The sequence below is a fragment of the Colletes gigas genome, unplaced genomic scaffold, assembly GCF_013123115.1.
Source record: "Colletes gigas isolate AHSC1104 unplaced genomic scaffold, ASM1312311v1 Colletes_gigas_Sc00058, whole genome shotgun sequence".
Taxonomy (NCBI): Eukaryota; Metazoa; Arthropoda; class Insecta; order Hymenoptera; family Colletidae; genus Colletes; species Colletes gigas.
This window is the reverse complement of record NW_025106687.1, coordinates 231,543-252,677: the sequence shown is the minus strand read 5'-3', so window position 1 is coordinate 252,677 and position 21,135 is coordinate 231,543.

Below are 21,135 nucleotides of genomic sequence, written 5' to 3'. Positions count from 1 at the left end.
GAGTGAGTCATTCTAGAATGTCCAATTCTTATGCACGTAATTATCACTTGCTCCCTCATTGGTGTCATTAATTTCCTCTTGTCAGTAGAGTGATCAAACAAACTCACTTTTAACATGAGAAGTAGCTTTACACATTCCTCTTCCCATTTCATTTTAATTTCTTTTGGAAGGTCATCCAGGATAAAAATTAGATATTAAGTAGATAAACAATGCTTTGAACACGAATCTCTAATTTTCTCTATGAGTTCTGCTTCATGAGATCAGTGTTGCACGTTTCAATGGGGCCCAAAAATCGACGGAAAAGCGAACGATTCATTTCTGTAGAGTCCCAAACGAGTGGAGATCTGCAAGGTGATTTCATCTTGCGGATGCTAAGCTTGCTATTAGATAATACGACAGCGGAGAGACCTTTGGCTGTCCAGAACCCATCGAAGGGGGACGAGGAGGGGGAGACTGGGCCCGGAGCTGACGCACGCTACGTGTAAACAGTTCGTGAGGCCCCGTTCGCTGTCTGAAACCGGTTGTGACTTTGCATCCGTGACGTAAGATCGTCGATTAGGATCGAATCGAGTGGGGGGGACTGGTCGGGGCAAAAAAACACGTGTGAACGCGAATTTATCATTCCGTCGTGTCGCCGTCGCGGTTTTTTTTTTTATTTCACCTGTTACCGGGCCCGCTTCTCTCGTCTTTGTCCTTCGTGTTTCTCCTCTTCCGTGTCGCGATTTTTGTGTACTTTCTTACTGTTGCTTCCAAAAAATTAGTATTTTTTAACTTGTAATGACACTTTTTGAGTCTCCTTATTTTGAATAATGGTCGATTTTCAACCACTTTTATTTCGCATTTAACCTTTATTTGAAATATTTCTTAGCTTTTATGAAAAGTTTCCAAAATTTTTGACTCGACTGATTCAAACGAAACACCGTATATATTGTATATAGTATCGAATTTATAGTATCGTATTTGTAAAAATGTATTTTTGCAATTATCTCAGAAACTAAAACCGAATGTCAGTTATATGTATAGGAAAAAATAATTCAAAATATAAATCTGACAAAAAAATAAAAACCGACTTTTTTCTCATTTTCCTCGTATTAGAGTAACTTACAGGTTGAATTTTTATGCATTTTTCAATATATAAGTGTTTTGCAGACAGTATTTAATGTTTCTGCAGTGTAAGTAGAATTAGATAACGATTGAAAGTTTTCTATTATCGCATTATCGCGTATTTATTGTTTACTGTATTTACTGTATTTACTGTTTAATATTTCTGCACTGTAAGTAGAATCACATAACAATCACATTGAAAGTTTTAAATTATAGCATTATCGCGTATTTACTCGGCGAAGATTGATCGAGACTCGCGAGCGATCGGTCCGAGTCGGCTCAAATCATCGATTCCCGTTTCCCAAAGCGGAGCGAACGTCGGCAATGACCCAGGCAGTGTGTGCAGTCCGTCGTTCTTTCCCCGAAGGGATTAAGTAATCGGTGGCTTCACTCGTAAAAGGTGAAGCACGTTTCCATAAATGTTTTTCACTGCCAATGGCACGCGCGACGTGTCGTGTAGAGCGACCATTTACGAGACACGTGCTTTCCCCTTGGAGTTCGACGCCGTCCCGTAGTACATCGACTCGCCCGATAAGCGATCAGAAACCGGACAAAAAGTCCATCTCGTTCGTGTGCCATTTTCAAAAAAGATCAAAGTCGAGAATTTTGTCTCGCGAACCGATTAATCCTTTTTTAACCCTTTCAGTGCCGAACGACGATATATCGTTGCGTATGCGATGGTGCCTTATTCTTCGCATTAGGAGAAAGATCTGTCTCAAAAAAAATTTGTAAACATTATAAAGGGTCTAAATTTTCTTCCAGACCTAACCCAGACCTGACCCAAACCTAATCCAGACCTAACCCAGACCTAACCCAGACCTGACCCAAACCTAACCCAGACCTAACCCAAACCTAATCCAGACCAAACCCAGACCTAACCCAGACCTGACCCAAACCTAACCCAGACCTAACTCAGATCTAATCCAGACCCTAGATCTGGGTTAGGTCTGGATTAGATCTGAGTTAGATCTGAGTTAGGTCTGGGTTAGGTCTGGATTAGATCTGAGTTAGCTCTGGGTTAGGTCTGGATTAGATCTGAATTAGATCTGGGTTAGGTCTGGTTTAGGTCTGGGTTAGGTCTGGGTTAGGTCTGGTTTAGGTCTGGGTTAGGTCTGGGTTAGGTCTGGATTAGATCTGAGTTAGATCTGAGTTAGGTCTGGGTTAGGTCTGGATTAGATCTGAATTAGATCTGGGTTAGGTCTGGTTTAGGTCTGGGTTAGGTCTGGGTTAGGTCTGGATTAGATCTGAGTTAGATTTGAGTTAGGTCTGGGTTAGGTCTGGATTAGATCTGAGTTAGCTCTGGGTTAGGTCTGGATTAGATCTGAATTAGATCTGGGTTAGGTCTGGTTTAGGTCTGGGTTAGGTCTGGGTTAGGTCTGGTTTAGGTCTGGGTTAGGTCTGGGTTAGGTCTGGATTAGATCTGAGTTAGATCTGAGTTAGGTCTGGGTTAGGTCTGGATTAGATCTGAATTAGATCTGGGTTAGGTCTGGTTTAGGTCTGGGTTAGGTCTGGGTTAGGTCTGGATTAGATCTGAGTTAGATTTGAGTTAGGTCTGGGTTAGGTCTGGATTAGATCTGAGTTAGCTCTGGGTTAGGTCTGGATTAGATCTGAATTAGATCTGGGTTAGGTCTGGTTTAGGTCTGGGTTAGGTCTGGGTTAGGTCTGGTTTAGGTCTGGGTTAGGTCTGGGTTAGGTCTGGATTAGATCTGAGTTAGATCTGAGTTAGGTCTGGGTTAGGTCTGGATTAGATCTGAATTAGATCTGGGTTAGGTCTGGTTTAGGTCTGGGTTAGGTCTGGGTTAGGTCTGGATTAGATCTGAGTTAGATTTGAGTTAGGTCTGGGTTAGGTCTGGATTAGATCTGAGTTAGCTCTGGGTTAGGTCTGGATTAGATCTGAATTAGATCTGGGTTAGGTCTGGTTTAGGTCTGGGTTAGGTCTGGGTTAGGTTTGGATCAGTTAATAATCCAATTTTAAGATAATTTGGATTATTAACTAATCCAGACCTAAACCAGACCTAACCCAGATCTAATCCAGACCTAAACCAGACCTAACCCAGATCTAATTCAGATCTAATCCAGACCTAACCCAGACCTAACCCAGACCTAACCCAGACCTAACCCAGACCTGACCCAAACCTAACCCAGACCTAACCCAGACCTAACCCAGACCTAAACCAGACCTAACCCAGATCTAATTCAGATCTAATCCAGACCTAACCCAGAGCTAACTCAGATCTAACCCAGACCTAACCCAGACTTAACCCAGACCTGACTCAAACCTAACCCAGACCTAACCCAGACCTAACCCAGACCTAAACCAGACCTAACCCAGATCTAATTCAGATCTAATCCAGACCTAACCCAGAGCTAACTCAGATCTAATCCAGACCTAATCCTGACCCAAACCTAGCCCAGACCTAACCCAGACCTAACCCAGACCTAATCCAGACCTAATCCAGACCTAACCCAGACCAAGATGCCTAAATTTTTCGACGAAATAAAAAATTTCAAATCGTTCTGAAAAAATTATTTTCGATTGTGGGAGTTAATCGCAATCATTTTTGGTGAATATACTTACCCTCGAAATCTTGCGCGTTTTCGAGAAAAAAATTCAGTACAGGCTCCACTTTAAACGTTAATAACTTTTTAACAAAGCCTCATCGAATTTTGAATTGAGTATTTATTAAAAAATCATTGAAAATCAAATACTTATACTTTATGCTACGTGACCTACATAAAACTGTGATCAAACTGTGTTCGTTGGTATTTTATAGCACTGGTCGATAGGTTTCTATTGGCTGACAATTGTTCGCGATCCTTTGGCGTCGATCGAGAGTAAAAAGGAATGAGATTGTTAACCTTCTATATGACTTAATCGAACCAATTGAAAACGAACCGTACGAACCCCCAGGAAGAGAGGAATATTCCGTGGTATGAAGCGAGACAGACTGCTTAACATATTCATCATTCCCGCTTGAAACGCTGTGTTAACCACCTGTGGCGACACAAAGAGCGCGTGTCAAAGAAAATAAACCTCGCGAGAGCCTATCGCGGCGAGCAAACAGCAGAAGAGCTGCAACCGGGGATCACGCATAGGTGAAAGTCGTTATCTGTTACGTTAACGAGCACCCAGGGCGTCATGAGATCAGAGAGGAGGGATTGGTGGGGAGTTCATGACGGGAATTACCATGGCGAGGCTGCTCTCGGGTCATTAGAGTCGGCCATTTGCCGCGATTACGTTTCGAGTAACGGAAGTCGTGACGAAACTCCGGGCTCCGCGGCGACTCGAGAACACGAACAACCTTACTGTCGGGCAAATTATATTCACGAATAAACAAATAAACGCCCAGTCGAAACGATCGATCACACGAACGGTGAGTCACGGAATTATTGGCGAAGAAGAGAGTTTTTGAAGAGGAAAACGTCCATTGAACGGGTTTCACGAGTGCGTTTCATACTTTTAGGCGAACTTAGCTAAATAATAGAAACTAATAGCAGTTTAGCGTTTAAAAATAGAGATAAAAATCGATGATAATCGTCGTACAGTGTTGGTTCATTAGGGCACTTATGGTCTTAACAAATCAGTTCGTTATTACGATATTTTTTTGGTCATCGTTGGTCATTCTTTTCTCTTAGATTTCTTCACTCTTATCGTATCTTTATCCCATTAGCTATCTTATCCTATTTTACATTCGTTATCAAAATTCTTAGTCTACAAAATTACAAACATTACAAAAATATAAAACATATAAAAAGGAAATATATATATAAAATTACAAACATTACATATATACATATATACATTTCCTCTCTATATTTTTGATACTTTAGTAATGTTTATAATGTTTTTAATATGGTAGACTAAGAATTTTGACAAAAAATATTACAAATATTAAATATCTTACTATTTTTGTAATGTTTGTAATATATAGGGTATTACAAAATTTTAATGACACATTCTAGAGGCCAAAATAAGACGAAAATCAAGAATACCAATTTGTTGATGAAGGCTTCGTTAAAAAGTTATTAACGTTTAAAGTTGTGGATGTAGAACGGCAATTTGACCACCTACTCGAATTTTTTTCTCGAAAATGCGCAGGATTTCGTGGGTATGTCTATTAACCAAAAATGATTGCAATTCCTCCCCGCAACCGGAAATAATTTTTCCAGAACGATTTGAAATTTTTTAATTTTCCCACAAAATTTCACACCTTCTCGAATTTTTTTCTAGAAAGTAGGTAGGATTTCGGGGGTATTTCTATTGACCAAAAGTGCTTGTCATTGACTTCTGCAACCGAAAATAATTTTTTTAAAACGATTTGAAATTTTTTTATACCCGAAATGTTTAAGCACCCTTGTCAATTTTTCTTAGAAATGTGTTTTTTATTTTTAATAAATTTGTTTAACACTCTACAGAAAAGTTGTCTAATACTTTTTTGTCGGTGCCCATGAGTTCTGCTTCAGAAAAAAGTTTCATTTAAATATATTCGCTATTATGGGGGTTACGGCCGTTTGAAAATTGGACCCCTTTTTTTGACCTGTCGCATTGAATTTTTTTCTCGAAAATGCGTCGAATTTTGGGGGTATGTCTTTTCACCAAAAATGATTGTAATTGACTCCTGCAAAATTATCAATAATTTTTTTAGAACGATTTGTAATTTTTCTTTTCCGTCGAAAAGTTTAGGCATCTTCTCGAATTTTTTTCTTGAAAATGCGTAGGATTTCGAGGGTACGTGTAATGACGAAAAATGATTGTAATCGAGCCCTGCAACCGATAATAATTTTTTTGAAATGATTTGAAGAATTGTTTATTTCGCCAAAAAATGTCAGCACCTGCGTCAATTTTTTTCTCGAAAGTGGGTAGCATTTTTTATGTATGTCTATTCACCAAAAATGGTTGTCATTGACCCACACATCTGAGAATAATTTTTTCAAAATGATTTGAAATTTTTTAATATTATATACGATAGATACGAAATAGAACAGTGGTGATTTAATCGAAAACGGTGTGGTAAATTATAAGTTAACTTTGGAATGAACAAATAATCAAACAAACAGACAAAAACCACAAAAATGTGTCATTTGGTTTAGATATTCTGTAAATTATACATTTAAATAAAAATCGTCTATAAATTGTACAATTACAAAGAAAATTTTCAATTTAATTAATATTGTATTATAATTTTTCAGTAGCCGCAATACTAATCATTTCCCCTGAAGTGAGCCTACATAATTAAATTTAAATCAATAATTAGAAATTCGAATTTTTTCGGTCAATTAATTTTTGGTTTCATTGGAAACAACAATTGTCTTTACGATCATAATTATTACAAATGTTGCCTATTTAATAATAATAATCAATGATTCTTCGACCAAAAGTAAATCGAAAATGTAGAATAAAGCTTTCTCGTACAGGACACCGTCTCCAAAATAATTAATTTTAATATTTCAGTTTGGAGTGCAAATTTTTGTTTACGAATTCATTATAAATTATCTTCGTGTATTCTACGCGAACACGATAAGTGACTGTAACGAAAACCATTTAACCGAATTTTATTTATTTTTACACACTCCTCGAGTACCTTTCAAACCAATTATTTAAATCAGGGATAACTAACTTCTCCGCCGTGAGCCACAACAGTCCCCCTTCCATTATCAGCCAACTGATTCTTCCATCGTCAGACAGCACGCCAGGTTCCACACTAATTAGTTAGGTGCCCAGCGAACTTCTGTCCCAACCGTGCGCAGTAGGCATAGGAAGGGGTGAGTTCTTCTGCGCTTGCGCGGAGCAGGAGAGTAGCGGGCGCCATAACTGACCAACGAATCGTCACTTCGCCACTTCTGATAGAGAACCTTACAAAACCTCTTGCACAATAATTCATTTTATATTTTCTATTTATTTTTCGACGTGGAATCATTATATTTTTCTCTCTATTCTGAATTATGGGACAACGTATTTAATTTTATGCCCTGTACACTGTCAATATAATATTCGAAATATTTGTTTATATTAAAAATAGGTCGAGATAGTTCGGTATGCTTACTTTTTCATCTTTGTTTATAGAATTGGTATCAATTTTGTCAGATACCAAAAAATTAAATTATTCCACGAATATAATTAAATGATAAAAAATTCCCTACAAATCCAACTCGTAACATACTGAGATATTCTTTTTAAAATTTGAAAAATCTAAACGATCCTCAAATTCAAACAACTAAAAAATAGGGCAATTTAAACAAATAAATTCAATTAAATATCTGTTTTATTTACACTGTTGCTATAATTTGTAATTTTTTAGTGTACGATGTCTCTTTGGTCTTGAAAAAATGTCGAATATCTGCGACAGCGAGAAAAATATGGCCGACTGGAGTTTTTTGGGGCCCCATTTTCAAGCGGAATTTCGCCGTCATGCGATCCGTGCATTAAGGAATAGTCGTGGAACGTTTACGCCGAACGCTGCAGGCTTGTTTCGGGGCCCAAATGAAAATGTTCCTGGGATTCGATTTCGAGACACGCGAGGCGATAATAATCGCGAGTGGAAGGCAAACCCGGGAGATTGAGTCATTACTTCGCGCGTTCAATCTTCCACGAGTGATGTAGGCTGCTTCGAACTTCTTGATTCAACCACTGTTCCCAATACAGAAACCAGATCTGTAAATATGAAACCGGAATTCCCCCATACGTGGCGCTAGTTGTTAATGTTGTTAGCTTCAGACCGTTTCATTGATACCATTCTTTTCTTTTGCTTACAGATATAATTACGTAAATCAATTTTTCGGAAAACATTTGGATATTCGAAATCAGTAATGTTGTTATGTGAAATATTTTTATTAATACAATTAACGAAATGGTAGCTTCATAGAGGATTGTCTCAACTCCCAAGCATAATAATTCGTATTTTATTTTAATTATTTCTTGTATTTTTGCGTATCAAGTTGCATTCTGTAGTATTTTGAAAATTTATATGTACCAGGTCTGTAAATACGAAATCGGAATTTCCCCATACGTGACGTAAGCTGTTAAATTATTTTCGGTTACGGGGGCCAATTACAATCATTTTTGGTGAATACACGTACCCCCGAAATCCTGCCCATTTTCGAGAAAAAAATTCAGCGAGTCGACAAATTTTTTGACAAAATTGAAAACTTTCGAATCGTTCAGGAAAAATTAATTTCCATTGCATGGGCCAATTACAATCATTTTTAGTGAATAGTCATACCACCGAAATCCTAACCATTTTCGAGAAAAAAATTCAGAAAGTGGACAAATTTTTTGACAAAATTGAAAACTTATGAATCATTCTGAAAAAATTATTTTCGATTGCGGGGGCTAATTGCAATCATTTTTGGTGAATACACGTACCCCCGAAATCCTACCCATTTTCGAGAAAAAAATTCACGTAGGTGCTGAAATTTTTCGGCGAAATAAGAATTTTTTAAATCGTCCCAAAAAAATTATTTTCAATTGCAGGGGCCCGTTACAATCATTTTTAGTCATTACACATACCCACGAAATTCTACGCATTTGTGAGAAAAAAAATTCCTAATCGAAAATGTAATTAATGGCCAGAAATGTTGCTCGAAAATTTCATGCGAATCTTTAAAATGTCATAACTTCTGAACGGACTGGAGGATTTTAATATTCCAAAAGGCAAACAACGCGTATTTTGATGCAGAATATGTAGACATTCCAAGAATATTCAAAAAGTTGTCGTTTAACCCCGTAAAGTGGGAAAAACCCCCATAAAAATGGTCCAATTTTCGAACAGTCATAAATCCTACAATAGTGAATATGTTTCATTGAAATTTTGGGGGGAAGTAGAGCTCATGTATATCTACAAAATAGTATTAGACAACATTTTCGTACAGTGTCAAATAAATTTATTAAAAATCAGAAAAGAATTTCTAAGAATAATTGACAGGGGGGTAACTGGCTAAATTTTTCAGGGAAAATGAAAAGTTTCAAATCGTTCTAAAAAAATTATTTCCTGTTACAGGGGTGAATTACAATCATTCTTGGTCAATAACCATACCCCCGAAATCCTGCTGGTTTTCGAGAAAAAAATTACGAAAATATAGAATAACAATCTTAACGTGTTGAGGTCCGAAAGATCGATTATAGTTCGAGTGTTTCGAACGTGGAATAAGTGTTTCGGTTACTGTTGCACGAGTGACGAGGAACTACGGTCTCGCTGGCGTTAAAAGCACAGAGATTACGAAAACGTTGTTTCGAAACCGGTAGCACGCAGTTACCATAGTCCGTTTCATTCTAACGAAGATAAATATCGAAATTACGCGAGACGAAAGAAGGCGTCGAGGGCAAATTGTCGCGCCAGTCCGAGGATCGACTTCGATCCCTCGATCTGCCATCGTGGTCGCGACGATTGACGTAACGAAGCGTCTCGCTTTCGTTTCCGTCTGAGATTCATAAAAGGACGCATAAAGACAGCCGTTTCGCAATTGACTCGCACTTGTGACACGCGACATTCCGATTTGCATCCTTCGTAAATTCAATTTTTCTCGTATTTCCCCCACCCTGATCCCCTCTTCGCGTTGCACAGAAGTGCGCCTTCCGAGGCTAAGTATACTCCATGAATCGAACGACGGCCTTTGCGAAACGGTATTTTATGGCCCCGGTGTGCAATCGAAGTTTTCAGAGAAACTGCGAGCGTGGATTCGAGAAATATCCGCCGATTAGATGGGAATATTCCGTAGAACCGGTGAAATATTCGGGAAATTTCGAACGGGGGGGCGTAGAAAACGGATATTGGAGAAAAATTGACGCCCAGAGGCGGGGGAAATTTCATTCGGATGATAATTGACGAATTGAAACACCATGCATTCGATTTAGTCTTTGTATAATAGCACGATATGTATTTGAAGTTTATTAAACGGGAGAAAGACAAATTGAAAACAAAGTGAAATGAAGAGATTCGTTGCAAGGGAATAATATTGTTATAGAATTGACGTTGTACTTGGTATCGACGAAAGAAGCACGATATTTCTCTGTTTGTAGAAATTTTTACTTTCAGTTTTTAAGAGGCTCACATCTGTAATTTAAAATTAGGTATAAATAGAAGAGCACTAGATGATAATTGACGAATTGAAACACCATGCATCGATTTAGTCTTTGTATAATAGCACGATATGTATTTGAAGGTTATTAAACGGGAGAAAGACAAATTGAAAACAAAGTGAAATGAAGAGATTCGTTGCAAGGGAATAATATTGTTATAGAATTGACGTTGTACTTGGTATCGACGAAAGAAGCACGATATTTCTCTGTTTGTAGAAATTTTTACTTTCAGTTCTTAAGAGGCTCACATCTATAATTTGAAATTAGGTATAAATAGAAGAGCACTAGATGATAATTGACGAATTGAAACACCATGCATCGATTTAGTCTTTGTATAATAGCACGATATGTATTTGAAGGTTATTAAACGGGAGAAAGACAAATTGAAAACAAAGTGAAATGAAGAAATTCGTTGCAAGGGAATAATATTGTTATAGAATTGACGTTGTGCTTGGTATCGACGAAAGAAGCACGATATTTCTCTGTTTGTAGAAATTTTTACTTTCAGTTTTTAAGAGGCTCACATCTGTAATTTAAAATTAGGTATAAATAGAAGAGCACTAGATGATAATTGACGAATTGAAACACCATGCATTCGATTTAGTCTTTGTATAATAGCACGATATGTATTTGAAGGTTATTAAACGGGAGAAAGACAAATTGAAAACAAAGTGAAATGAAGAGATTCGTTGCAAGGGAATAATATTGTTATAGAATTGACGTTGTACTTGGTATCGACGAAAGAAGCACGATATTTCTCTGTTTGTAGAAATTTTTACTTTCAGTTTTTAAGAGGCTCACATCTGTAATTTAAAATTAGGTATAAATAGAAGAGCACTAGATGATAATTGACGAATTGAAACACCATGCATTCGATTTAGTCTTTGTATAATAGCACGATATGTATTTGAAGTTTATTAAACGGGAGAAAGACAAATTGAAAACAAAGTGAAATGAAGAAATTCGTTGCAAGGGAATAATATTGTTATAGAATTGACGTTGTACTTGGTATCGACGAAAGAAGCACGATATTTCTCTGTTTGTAGAAATTTTTACTTTCAGTATTTAAGAGGCTCACATCTGTAATTTGAAATTAGGTATAAATAGAAGAGCACTAGATGATAATTGACGAATTGAAACACCATGCATTCGATTTAGTCTTTGTATAATAGCACGATATGTATTTGAAGTTTATTAAACGGGAGAAAGACAAATTGAAAACAAAGTGAAATGAAGAGATTCGTTGCAAGGGAATAATATTGTTATAGAATTGACGTTGTACTTGGTATCGACGAAAGAAGCACGATATTTCTCTGTTTGTAGAAATTTTTACTTTCAGTTTTTAAGAGGCTCACATCTGTAATTTAAAATTAGGTATAAATAGAAGAGCACTAGATAATAATTGACGAATTGAAACACCATGCATCGATTTAGTCTTTGTATAATAGCACGATATGTATTTGAAGGTTATTAAACGGGAGAAAGACAAATTGAAAACAAAGTGAAATGAAGAAATTCGTTGCAAGGGAATAATATTGTTATAGAATTGACGTTGTACTTGGTATCGACGAAAGAAGCACGATATTTCTCTGTTTGTAGAAATTTTTACTTTCAGTTTTTAAGGGGCTCACATCTGTAATTTGAAATTAGGTATAAATAGAACAGCACTAGATGATAATTGACGAATTGAAACACCATGCATTCGATTTAGTCTTTGTATAATAGCACGATATGTATTTGAAGGTTATTAAACGGGAGAAAGACAAATTGAAAACAAAGTGAAATGAAGAGATTCGTTGCAAGGGAATAATATTGTTATAGAATTGACGTTGTACTTGGTATCGACGAAAGAAGCACGATATTTCTCTGTTTGTAGAAATTTTTACTTTCAGTTTTTAAGAGGCTCACATCTGTAATTTAAAATTAGGTGTAAATAGAAGAGCACTAGATGATAATTGACGAATTGAAACACCATGCATTCGATTTAGTCTTTGTATAATAGCACGATATGTATTTGAAGTTTATTAAACGGGAGAAAGACAAATTGAAAACAAAGTGAAATGAAGAGATTCGTTGCAAGGGAATAATATTGTTATAGAATTGACGTTGTACTTGGTATCGACGAAAGAAGCACGATATTTCTCTGTTTGTAGAAATTTTTACTTTCAGTTTTTAAGAGGCTCACATCTGTAATTTGAAATTAGGTATAAATAGAAGAGCACTAGATGATAATTGACGAATTGAAACACCATGCATTCGATTTAGTCTTTGTATAATAGCACGATATGTATTTGAAGGTTATTAAACGGGAGAAAGACAAATTGAAAACAAAGTGAAATGAAGAGATTCGTTGCAAGGGAATAATATTGTTATAGAATTGACGTTGTACTTGGTATCGACGAAAGAAGCACGATATTTCTCTGTTTGTAGAAATTTTTACTTTCAGTTTTTAAGAGGCTCACATCTATAATTTGAAATTGGGTGTAAATAGAAGAGCACTAGATAATAATTGACGAATTGAAACACCATGCATCGATTTAGTCTTTGTATAATAGCACGATATGTATTTGAAGTTTATTAAACGGGAGAAAGACAAATTGAAAACAAAGTGAAATGAAGAGATTCGTTGCAAGGGAATAATATTGTTATAGAATTGACGTTGTACTTGGTATCGACGAAAGAAGCACGATATTTCTCTGTTTGTAGAAATTTTTACTTTCAGTTTTTAAGAGGCTCACATCTGTAATTTGAAATTAGGTATAAATAGAAGAGCACTAGATGATAATTGACGAATTGAAACACCATGCATTCGATTTAGTCTTTGTATAATAGCACGATATGTATTTGAAGGTTATTAAACGGGAGAAAGACAAATTGAAAACAAAGTGAAATGAAGAAATTCGTTGCAAGGGAATAATATTGTTATAGAATTGACGTTGTACTTGGTATCGACGAAAGAAGCACGATATTTCTCTGTTTGTAGAAATTTTTACTTTCAGTTTTTAAGAGGCTCACGTCTATAATTAAAAATTAGGTGTAAATAGAAGAGTATTAGGGTAACGTATACAAGGTGTTAGGTGAACCTTGGGAAAAATTCTAATGGGGGATTCTGGAGGCCAAAATAAGACGAAAATCAAGAATATCAATTTGTTGGTGGAGGCTTCGTTAAAAAATTATTAACAATTGAATTCAACAATTTCAAATCGTTCTGGAAAAATTATTTTTGGTTGTGGGGGTCAATTACAATCGTTTTTGGTGAATAGGCATACCACCGAAATCCTACGCATTTTCGAGAAAAAAATTCCTTACCGAAAATCTAATGTGAGCCAGCAATGCTTCCCTAAAATTTCATGGGAATCTTTAAAATATCATAACTTCTGAACGGATTGGACGATTTTAGTGTTTCAAAAGCCAAACAACGCGTATTTAAGTGAAGAATATGTGGAAATCGCAAAAATATTCAAAAAGTGGATCCTTGACCCCGAAAAATGAGAAAAACCCCATCAAAAGGGTACAATTTTCAAACGACCATAACTCCTATAATAGTGACTATTTTTCATTGAAATTTTTGGGGGAAGTAGAGTTCATGGATACCTACAAAAAAGTGTTACACAACTTTTCTGTAGAGCGTGAAACAAAATTACTAAAAATGGAAAACCCCATAAAAATGGTCCAATATTCAAACGACCATAACTCCTATAATAGTGAATATATTTCATTGAAATTTTTGGGGGAAGTAGAGTTCATGGATACCTACAAAAAAGTGTTACACAACTTTTCTGTAGAGCGTGAAACAAAATTACTAAAAATGGAAAACCCCATAAAAATGGTCCAATATTCAAACGACCATAACTCCTATAATAGTGAATATATTTCATTGAAATTTGGGGGGAAAGTAGAGTTCATGGATACCTACAAAAAAGTGTTACACAAATTTTCTGTAGAGTGACAAACAAAATTACTAAAAATAAAAAACACATTCTTAAGAAAAATCGACAAGGGGGGGTACCCAGGCGAACTTGAAAAATTTCAAATCACTCTGGAAAAATTATTTTCCGTTGCGAGGGTCAATTACAATCATTTTTGGTGAATAAACATACCATCGAATTCCTACGCAGTTTCGAGAAAAAAATTGGAGTAAGTGCTGAAAGTTTTGGGTGAAAAAATAGAATTTCGAATCGTTTTGGAAAAATTATTTTTAGGTGCAGGAGTCAGTTATAAGCATTTTTGGTGAATAAACGTACCATCGAAATCCTACACAGTTTCGAGAAAAAAATTCAGCAAGGTGGACAAATTTTTCAATGAAACAAAATTTTTTCAAATCGTTGCGAAAAAAATGTTTTCAGTTGCAGAGCTCGATTGCAATCATTTTTGGCGAATAGACATATCGTCGAAATCCTACACAGTTTCGAGAAAAAAATTCGAGAATTTTTGAAATTTGTCGACCGGATAACAAAAATTTCAAATCGTTCTGAAAAAATTATTGTCTGTTGCAGGGCACGATTACAATCATTTTTTACTATTATGATTACCCCCTAAATCCTACGCACTTTCGAGAAAAAAATTCCTTACCGAAAATCTAATTAAATGCCTAAAATTTTCGACGAAAAAAAAAAATTTCAAATCATTCTGGAAAAATTCGTTCGGTTTCGGGGGTCAATTACAATCATTTTTGGTCATTACACATACCCCCGAAATCCTACGCACTTTCGAGAAAAAAATTCAGTGATGAGCCATAAATATTGTAATATTTGCTTTTTTTTACATAATAACTACTATATAAAGCAAGCATATATTTCTTAATATTCATTGCTTAAAAATCACATCAGATCAAAAACTATATACATCACACCATCATCTAGATTTCAAATCTCAAAAATGCATTTTAATTTTACGTTCGTAATGTACATCTTCAGTGAACAATTTTGAGAAATCTCGTAACTAAAGAATTATCGCTATGTTGGCCTAACAATCTTACGAGCGTCGTAATCATTTACGATGGAGAACGACGACGAAACGTCGAAGACGCGTACTGCAAAAGTTATTTCTTTGACTCGCCCAAGAAATCCAGTAAATTCCCCGTGAATTTACGCTAGAAAAAGGGCCTCGTTTTCGCGGATATGTTTCCATAAAGCGACGTGTAAATCGACTCGTTCCTCATCGGCGGAATACCACGGCGTCGTGATATAAAATCCAGAAACGACGTCGTAAAACTTGGGAGCCCGGGCGGTAAAATCCCTGGAAAAAAGCTATGAAACCGAAAGGAAGGATAGGGGAAAAAATAGCTGCCTGGAAACCGTAAAAACACCTGAACTGTCGATCACCGAACCCAGACGATCTCCAGACGGTGTGTCTGCCGACCAAGAAAATCTCCCTTGGAATTCCTGCTGTAAAAAAAATACAAGTGTCCCTTCCCTACGGTTCGAATTTCCTTCGTCCTTCCTCGACTCTGCACCACTTGGAACTTTTCAAATTTCTATTCTATTCTATTCTATATTTTTTGTAGTAATTTATAATATTTGTCATCTATTTTCTAAATAATCCTCTATTTGTTCTTTTTGTTTTTGTCTGATTTCTATCCTTTCTACCCTTTATCGCTTCCACGACTCCACTTGGAACTTTTTCGATTTCACGATTTTATATCCACGATTTTAGTAGAGAATGAAAAAATTCTTATTAAGATCGTGATTGTAAACACGAACAAAGGCAGAAAGTCTGGAACAATATCTCCTTTCAAACGATTAATTATCTTTCATTTTCATTTTTCAATTCGGTTATAAGAAATTTAAATGTACAGGGTGTTGCGACAACCCTGGGAAAAATTTTAATGGGGAATTCTAGAAGCCAAAATAAGTCGAAAATCAAGAATACCAATTTGTTGATGGAGGCTTCGTTAAAAAGTTATTAACGTTTAAAGTTGTGGCTGTAGAACGGCAATTTGACCACCTACTCGAATTTTTTCCTCGAAAATGCGCAGGATTTCGTGGGTATGTCTATTAACCAAAACTGATTGTAATTCACCCCCGCAACCGAAAATAATTTTTCCAGAACGATTTGAAATTTTTTAATTTCCCCACAAAATTTCACACCTTCTCGAATTTTTTTCTAGAAAGTGGGTAGGATTTCGGGGGTGAGTCTATTCACCAGAAATGATTGCAATTGACCCTTGCAACGGAAAATAATTTTTCCTGAACGATTTGAAAGTTTTTCATTTCGCAGCCTGTCGATTTCTTTTAAAAATTCGTTTTTCATTATTAATAAATTTGTTTGACTCGTTACGGAAAAGTTGTTCAGTACTTTTCTTAAGGTACCCATGAATTCTATTTTACCCCAAAATTTCAACGAAAGATATTCATTATTGTAGGAGTTATGGTCGTTTGAAAATTGAACCATTTTTATGAGGTTTTTCTCACTTTACAGGGTCAAGGAACAACTTTTTCAACATTGTTACAATTTCTACATATTCTCCATCAAAATACGCGTTGTTCGCCTTTTGAAACATTAAAATCCCTCAATTCGTTTAGAAGTTATGACATTTTAAAGATTCACATGAAATTTCGGGGAACCCCGATTAGGCTTCAGATTAGATTTTCGCTAAGGAATTTTTTTCTCGAAACTGAGTAGGATTTCGGGGGCATTTCTATTGACCAAAAGTGCTTGTCATTGACTCCTGCAACCGAAAATAATTTTTTTAAAACGATTTGTAATTTTTTTATAATAATTAATAATTTATAATATTTGTCATCTATTTTCTAAATCCTCCATTTGTCCTTTTGTTTTTGTCTCCTTTCTGCCCTTTTAACTCCTTCTCCACCCCCTCATCTCCTCCTTTTCCCCTTCTTAACTCTCCAGCAACCCTAACCTCACCAACAGTCGCTTACAACTTAAAATTGAAGATAACATTAAGCTATTATAAAAGAAAATAAAACTAAAATAGCGCTACTTAATCTCTAGTCTTGATTACTAATTATCACGAGCCTATTTAGGAATATCCCTAGACCATTTCTATTATTATCGTCAGTAGTTCGTTGCCATGACACGTGGTTAGAATCGTTCAAAATTAATTTTGAAAAGCAAGATTACCAACTCAACGGATGAAATCTCTCGCAACCCTAACCTCACCAACAGTCGCTTACAACTTAAAATTGAAGTTAACATTAACCTATTGCAAAAGAAAATAACACTAAAATAGCGCTACTTAATCTCTAGTCTTGATTACTAATTATCACTAGCCTATTTAGTAATATCCCTAGACCATTTCTATTATTATCGTCAGTAGTTCGTTGCCATGACACGTGGTTGGAATCGTTCAAAATTAATTTTGAAAAGCAAGATTACCAACTCAACTGATGAAATCTCCCGCAACCCTAACCTCACCAGCAGTCGCTTACAACTTAAAATTGAAGTTAACATTAACCTATTTCCAAAGAAAATAACACTAAAATAGCGCTACTTAATCTCTAGTCTTGATTACTAATTATCACTAGCCTATTTAGTAATATCCCTAGACCATTTCTATTATTATCGTCAGTAGTTCGTTGCCATGACACGTGGTTGGAATCGTTCAAAATTAATTTTGAAAAGCAAGATTACCAACTCAACTGATGAAATCTCCCGCAACCCTAACCTCACCAACAGTCGCTTACAACTTAAAATTGAAGTTAACATTAACCTATTTCCAAAGAAAATAACACTAAAATAGCGCTACTTAATCTCTAGTCTTGATTACTAATTATCACTAGCCTATTTAGGAATATCCGTAGACCATTTCTATTATTATCGTCAGTCGTTCGTTGCCATGACTCGTGGTTAGAATCGTTCAAAATTAATTTTGAAAAGCAAGATTACCAACTCAACGGATGAAATCTCCCGCAACCCTAACCTCACCAGCAGTCGCTTACAACTTAAAATTGAAGTTAACATTAACCTATTTCCAAAGAAAATAACAGTAAAATAGCGCTACTTAATCTCTAGTCTTGATTACTAATTATCACTAGCCTGTTAGGAATATCCCTAGACCATTTCTATTATTATCGTCAGTCGTTCGTCGCCATGACTCGTGGTTAGAATCGTTCAAAATTAATTTTGAAAAGCAAGATTACCAACTCAACGGATGAAATCTCCCGCAACCCTAACCTCACCAGCAGTCGCTTACAACTTAAAATTGAAATTAACATTAACCTATTTCCAAAGAAAATAACACTAAAATAGCGCTACTTAATCTCTAGTCTTGATTACTAATTATCACTAGCCTATTTAGGAATATCCCTAGACCATTTCTATTATTATCGTCAGTCGTTCGTTGCCATGACTCGTGGTTAGAATCGTTCAAAATTAATTTTGAAAAGCAAGATTACCAACTCAACGGATGAAATCTCCCGCAACCCTAACCTCACCAGCAGTCGCTTACAACTTAAAATTGAAATTAACATTAACCTATTTCCAAAGAAAATAACACTAAAATAGCGCTACTTAATCTCTAGTCTTGATTACTAATTATCACTAGCCTATTAGGAACATCCCTAGACCATTTCTATTATTATCGTCAGTCGTTCGTCGCCATGACACGTGGTTAGAATCGTTCAAAATTAATTTTGAAAAGCAAGATTACCAACTCAACTGATGAAATCTCCCGCAACCCTAACCTCACCAACAGACGCTTACAACTTAAAATTGAAGTTAACATTAAGCTATTATAAAAGAAAATAAAACTAAAATAACTATCACTACTCCATTAGGAACATCCTCCTTTTCCTCTCAATTTTTTAACTTTCAAAATTCGCCAACAATGACGCTCACGGAGTCTCTTTTTCCAGTAAATTTTGAATTTTCGTGGGTAATTGAAGCAGGAAATAAAAATAACCTAAAAAATCTTTAATTATTTTAGAGAATGCAAATTATCGAGTAAATAAAATTAAATCGAATATTTTATGTTTTGCTTCACGATATTTTTATTTTTTAAGAAGATCCAAACTACAAAATTAATTATATATTTTTATTTTTTAAAAAGATCCAAACTACAAAATTGAACGTCGAATTCCTTTTTTAATTCCATCCACTCGAAAATTATAAATAAAATTAAATCGAATATTTTATGTTTTGCTTTACGATATTTTTATTTTTTAAGCAGATCCAAACTACAAAATTAATTATATATTTTTATTTTTTTAAGAAGATCCAAACTACAAAATTGAACGTCGAATTTCTTTTTTTTAATTTCATCCACTCGAAAATTTGTGGTTTTTGACGGAACATAACTTGCTTAATGGAATTAAAAAACCATTTTCCACGTTAGAATATGTGTTTATACTTAGTTATAGTTCGAAGATAAACACGTGTGTCGCGTTACTTTCGATTTTCCGCGGGAAATTTTTATTTATCGGCTCGAAAAATGGAGGCTCGACGCGAGATGGGAAACCAGGTTTCGTGGAAAATCGTTGTCCCAGGACTGCGACGGGAAAAGCGAAGGATTTGCTCGCGGAGCACTCTCCGTAATGAAAAGCTTTTCGAATTGTCAAAGAAGTCTTTCTGCCCGTCCCGGCTGTCAAAATCTCATCGAGATGGGAGAAAAAAAAAACATTTTTTTTCATTTAAAATTTAATAACAAGTAAAATTCTTTCGTTCTGAATCTGTCAGATGGATTTATTTTCTAAGGATTTTCCAATAGATCTTGAATCATGTAATTCGATTCATTCGTGATATTATGGAAATTCGAAATTATAAACAAGAAAAGTATCTGCGTGAGAAATTGTTTAATCAGGTGGAAAATGTTGTAATTGTACTTTAGAATTGTTCCAAAACTCTCTCTCAATAATATTGCCAATAGCAACGAATATTAAAAGAAGGATCGATGTTGATCTTCGCACCAAAGGATCATCCATAATAGAAAAAGCTTCTAAGCAAATTTCACGATAATTATACTTGCAAGTATATGTAAGAAATATATCACAAATGGCCACCTACTAGTGGTCACTGCTATCTCGTTGACAATATATCACAAGTGGCCACCTACTAGTGGTCACTGCTATCTCGACAATATATCACAAGTGACTACCTACTAATGGCCACTACTATCTCGTTGGCGATATATCACAAATGGCCACCTACTAGTGGCCATTACTATCTCGTTGACGATATATAATAAATGGCCACCTACTAGTGGCCACTGCTATCTCGTTGACAATATATCACAAGTGACTACCTACTAGTGGTCACTGCTATCTCGACAATATATCACAAGTGACTACGTACTAGTGGCCACTACTATCTCCTTGATGATATATCACAAATGGCCACCTACTAGTGGCCACTACTATCTCGTTGACAATATATCACAAATGACTACCTACTAGTGGTCACTGCTATCTCGACAATATATCACAAGTGACTACCTACTAATGGCCACTACTATCTCGTTGGCGATATATCACAAATGGCCACCTACTAGTGGCCACTACTATCTCGTTGACAATATATCACAAATGACTACCTACTAGTGGTCACTGCTATCTCGACAATATATCACAAGTGACTACCTACTAGTGGCCACTACTATCTCCTTAATGATATATCACAAATGGCCACCTACTAGTGGCCACTAGTATCTCGTTGACGATATATAAAAAATGGCCGCCTACTAGTGGCCACTACTATCTCGTTGACGATACATCACAAATGGCCACTACTAGTACATTAATTGATTTAAATAAATGATAATAAATATTTCGTCCAATATGAATATATATACAAATAAAATATATTGAAGCTCCATTTATATGAATTAAAGCGAATTAATCAACCTTTATTAACATCTTTTATAATATGAATAACTCTATCAAAAGCATAATTAATATTAGGACAATAATGAAATGATAATAATAATCCTGAAATAATTTGAATTAATAAATATAATCCTAATATTGAACCAAAATTTCATATAATATTAATATTTAAAG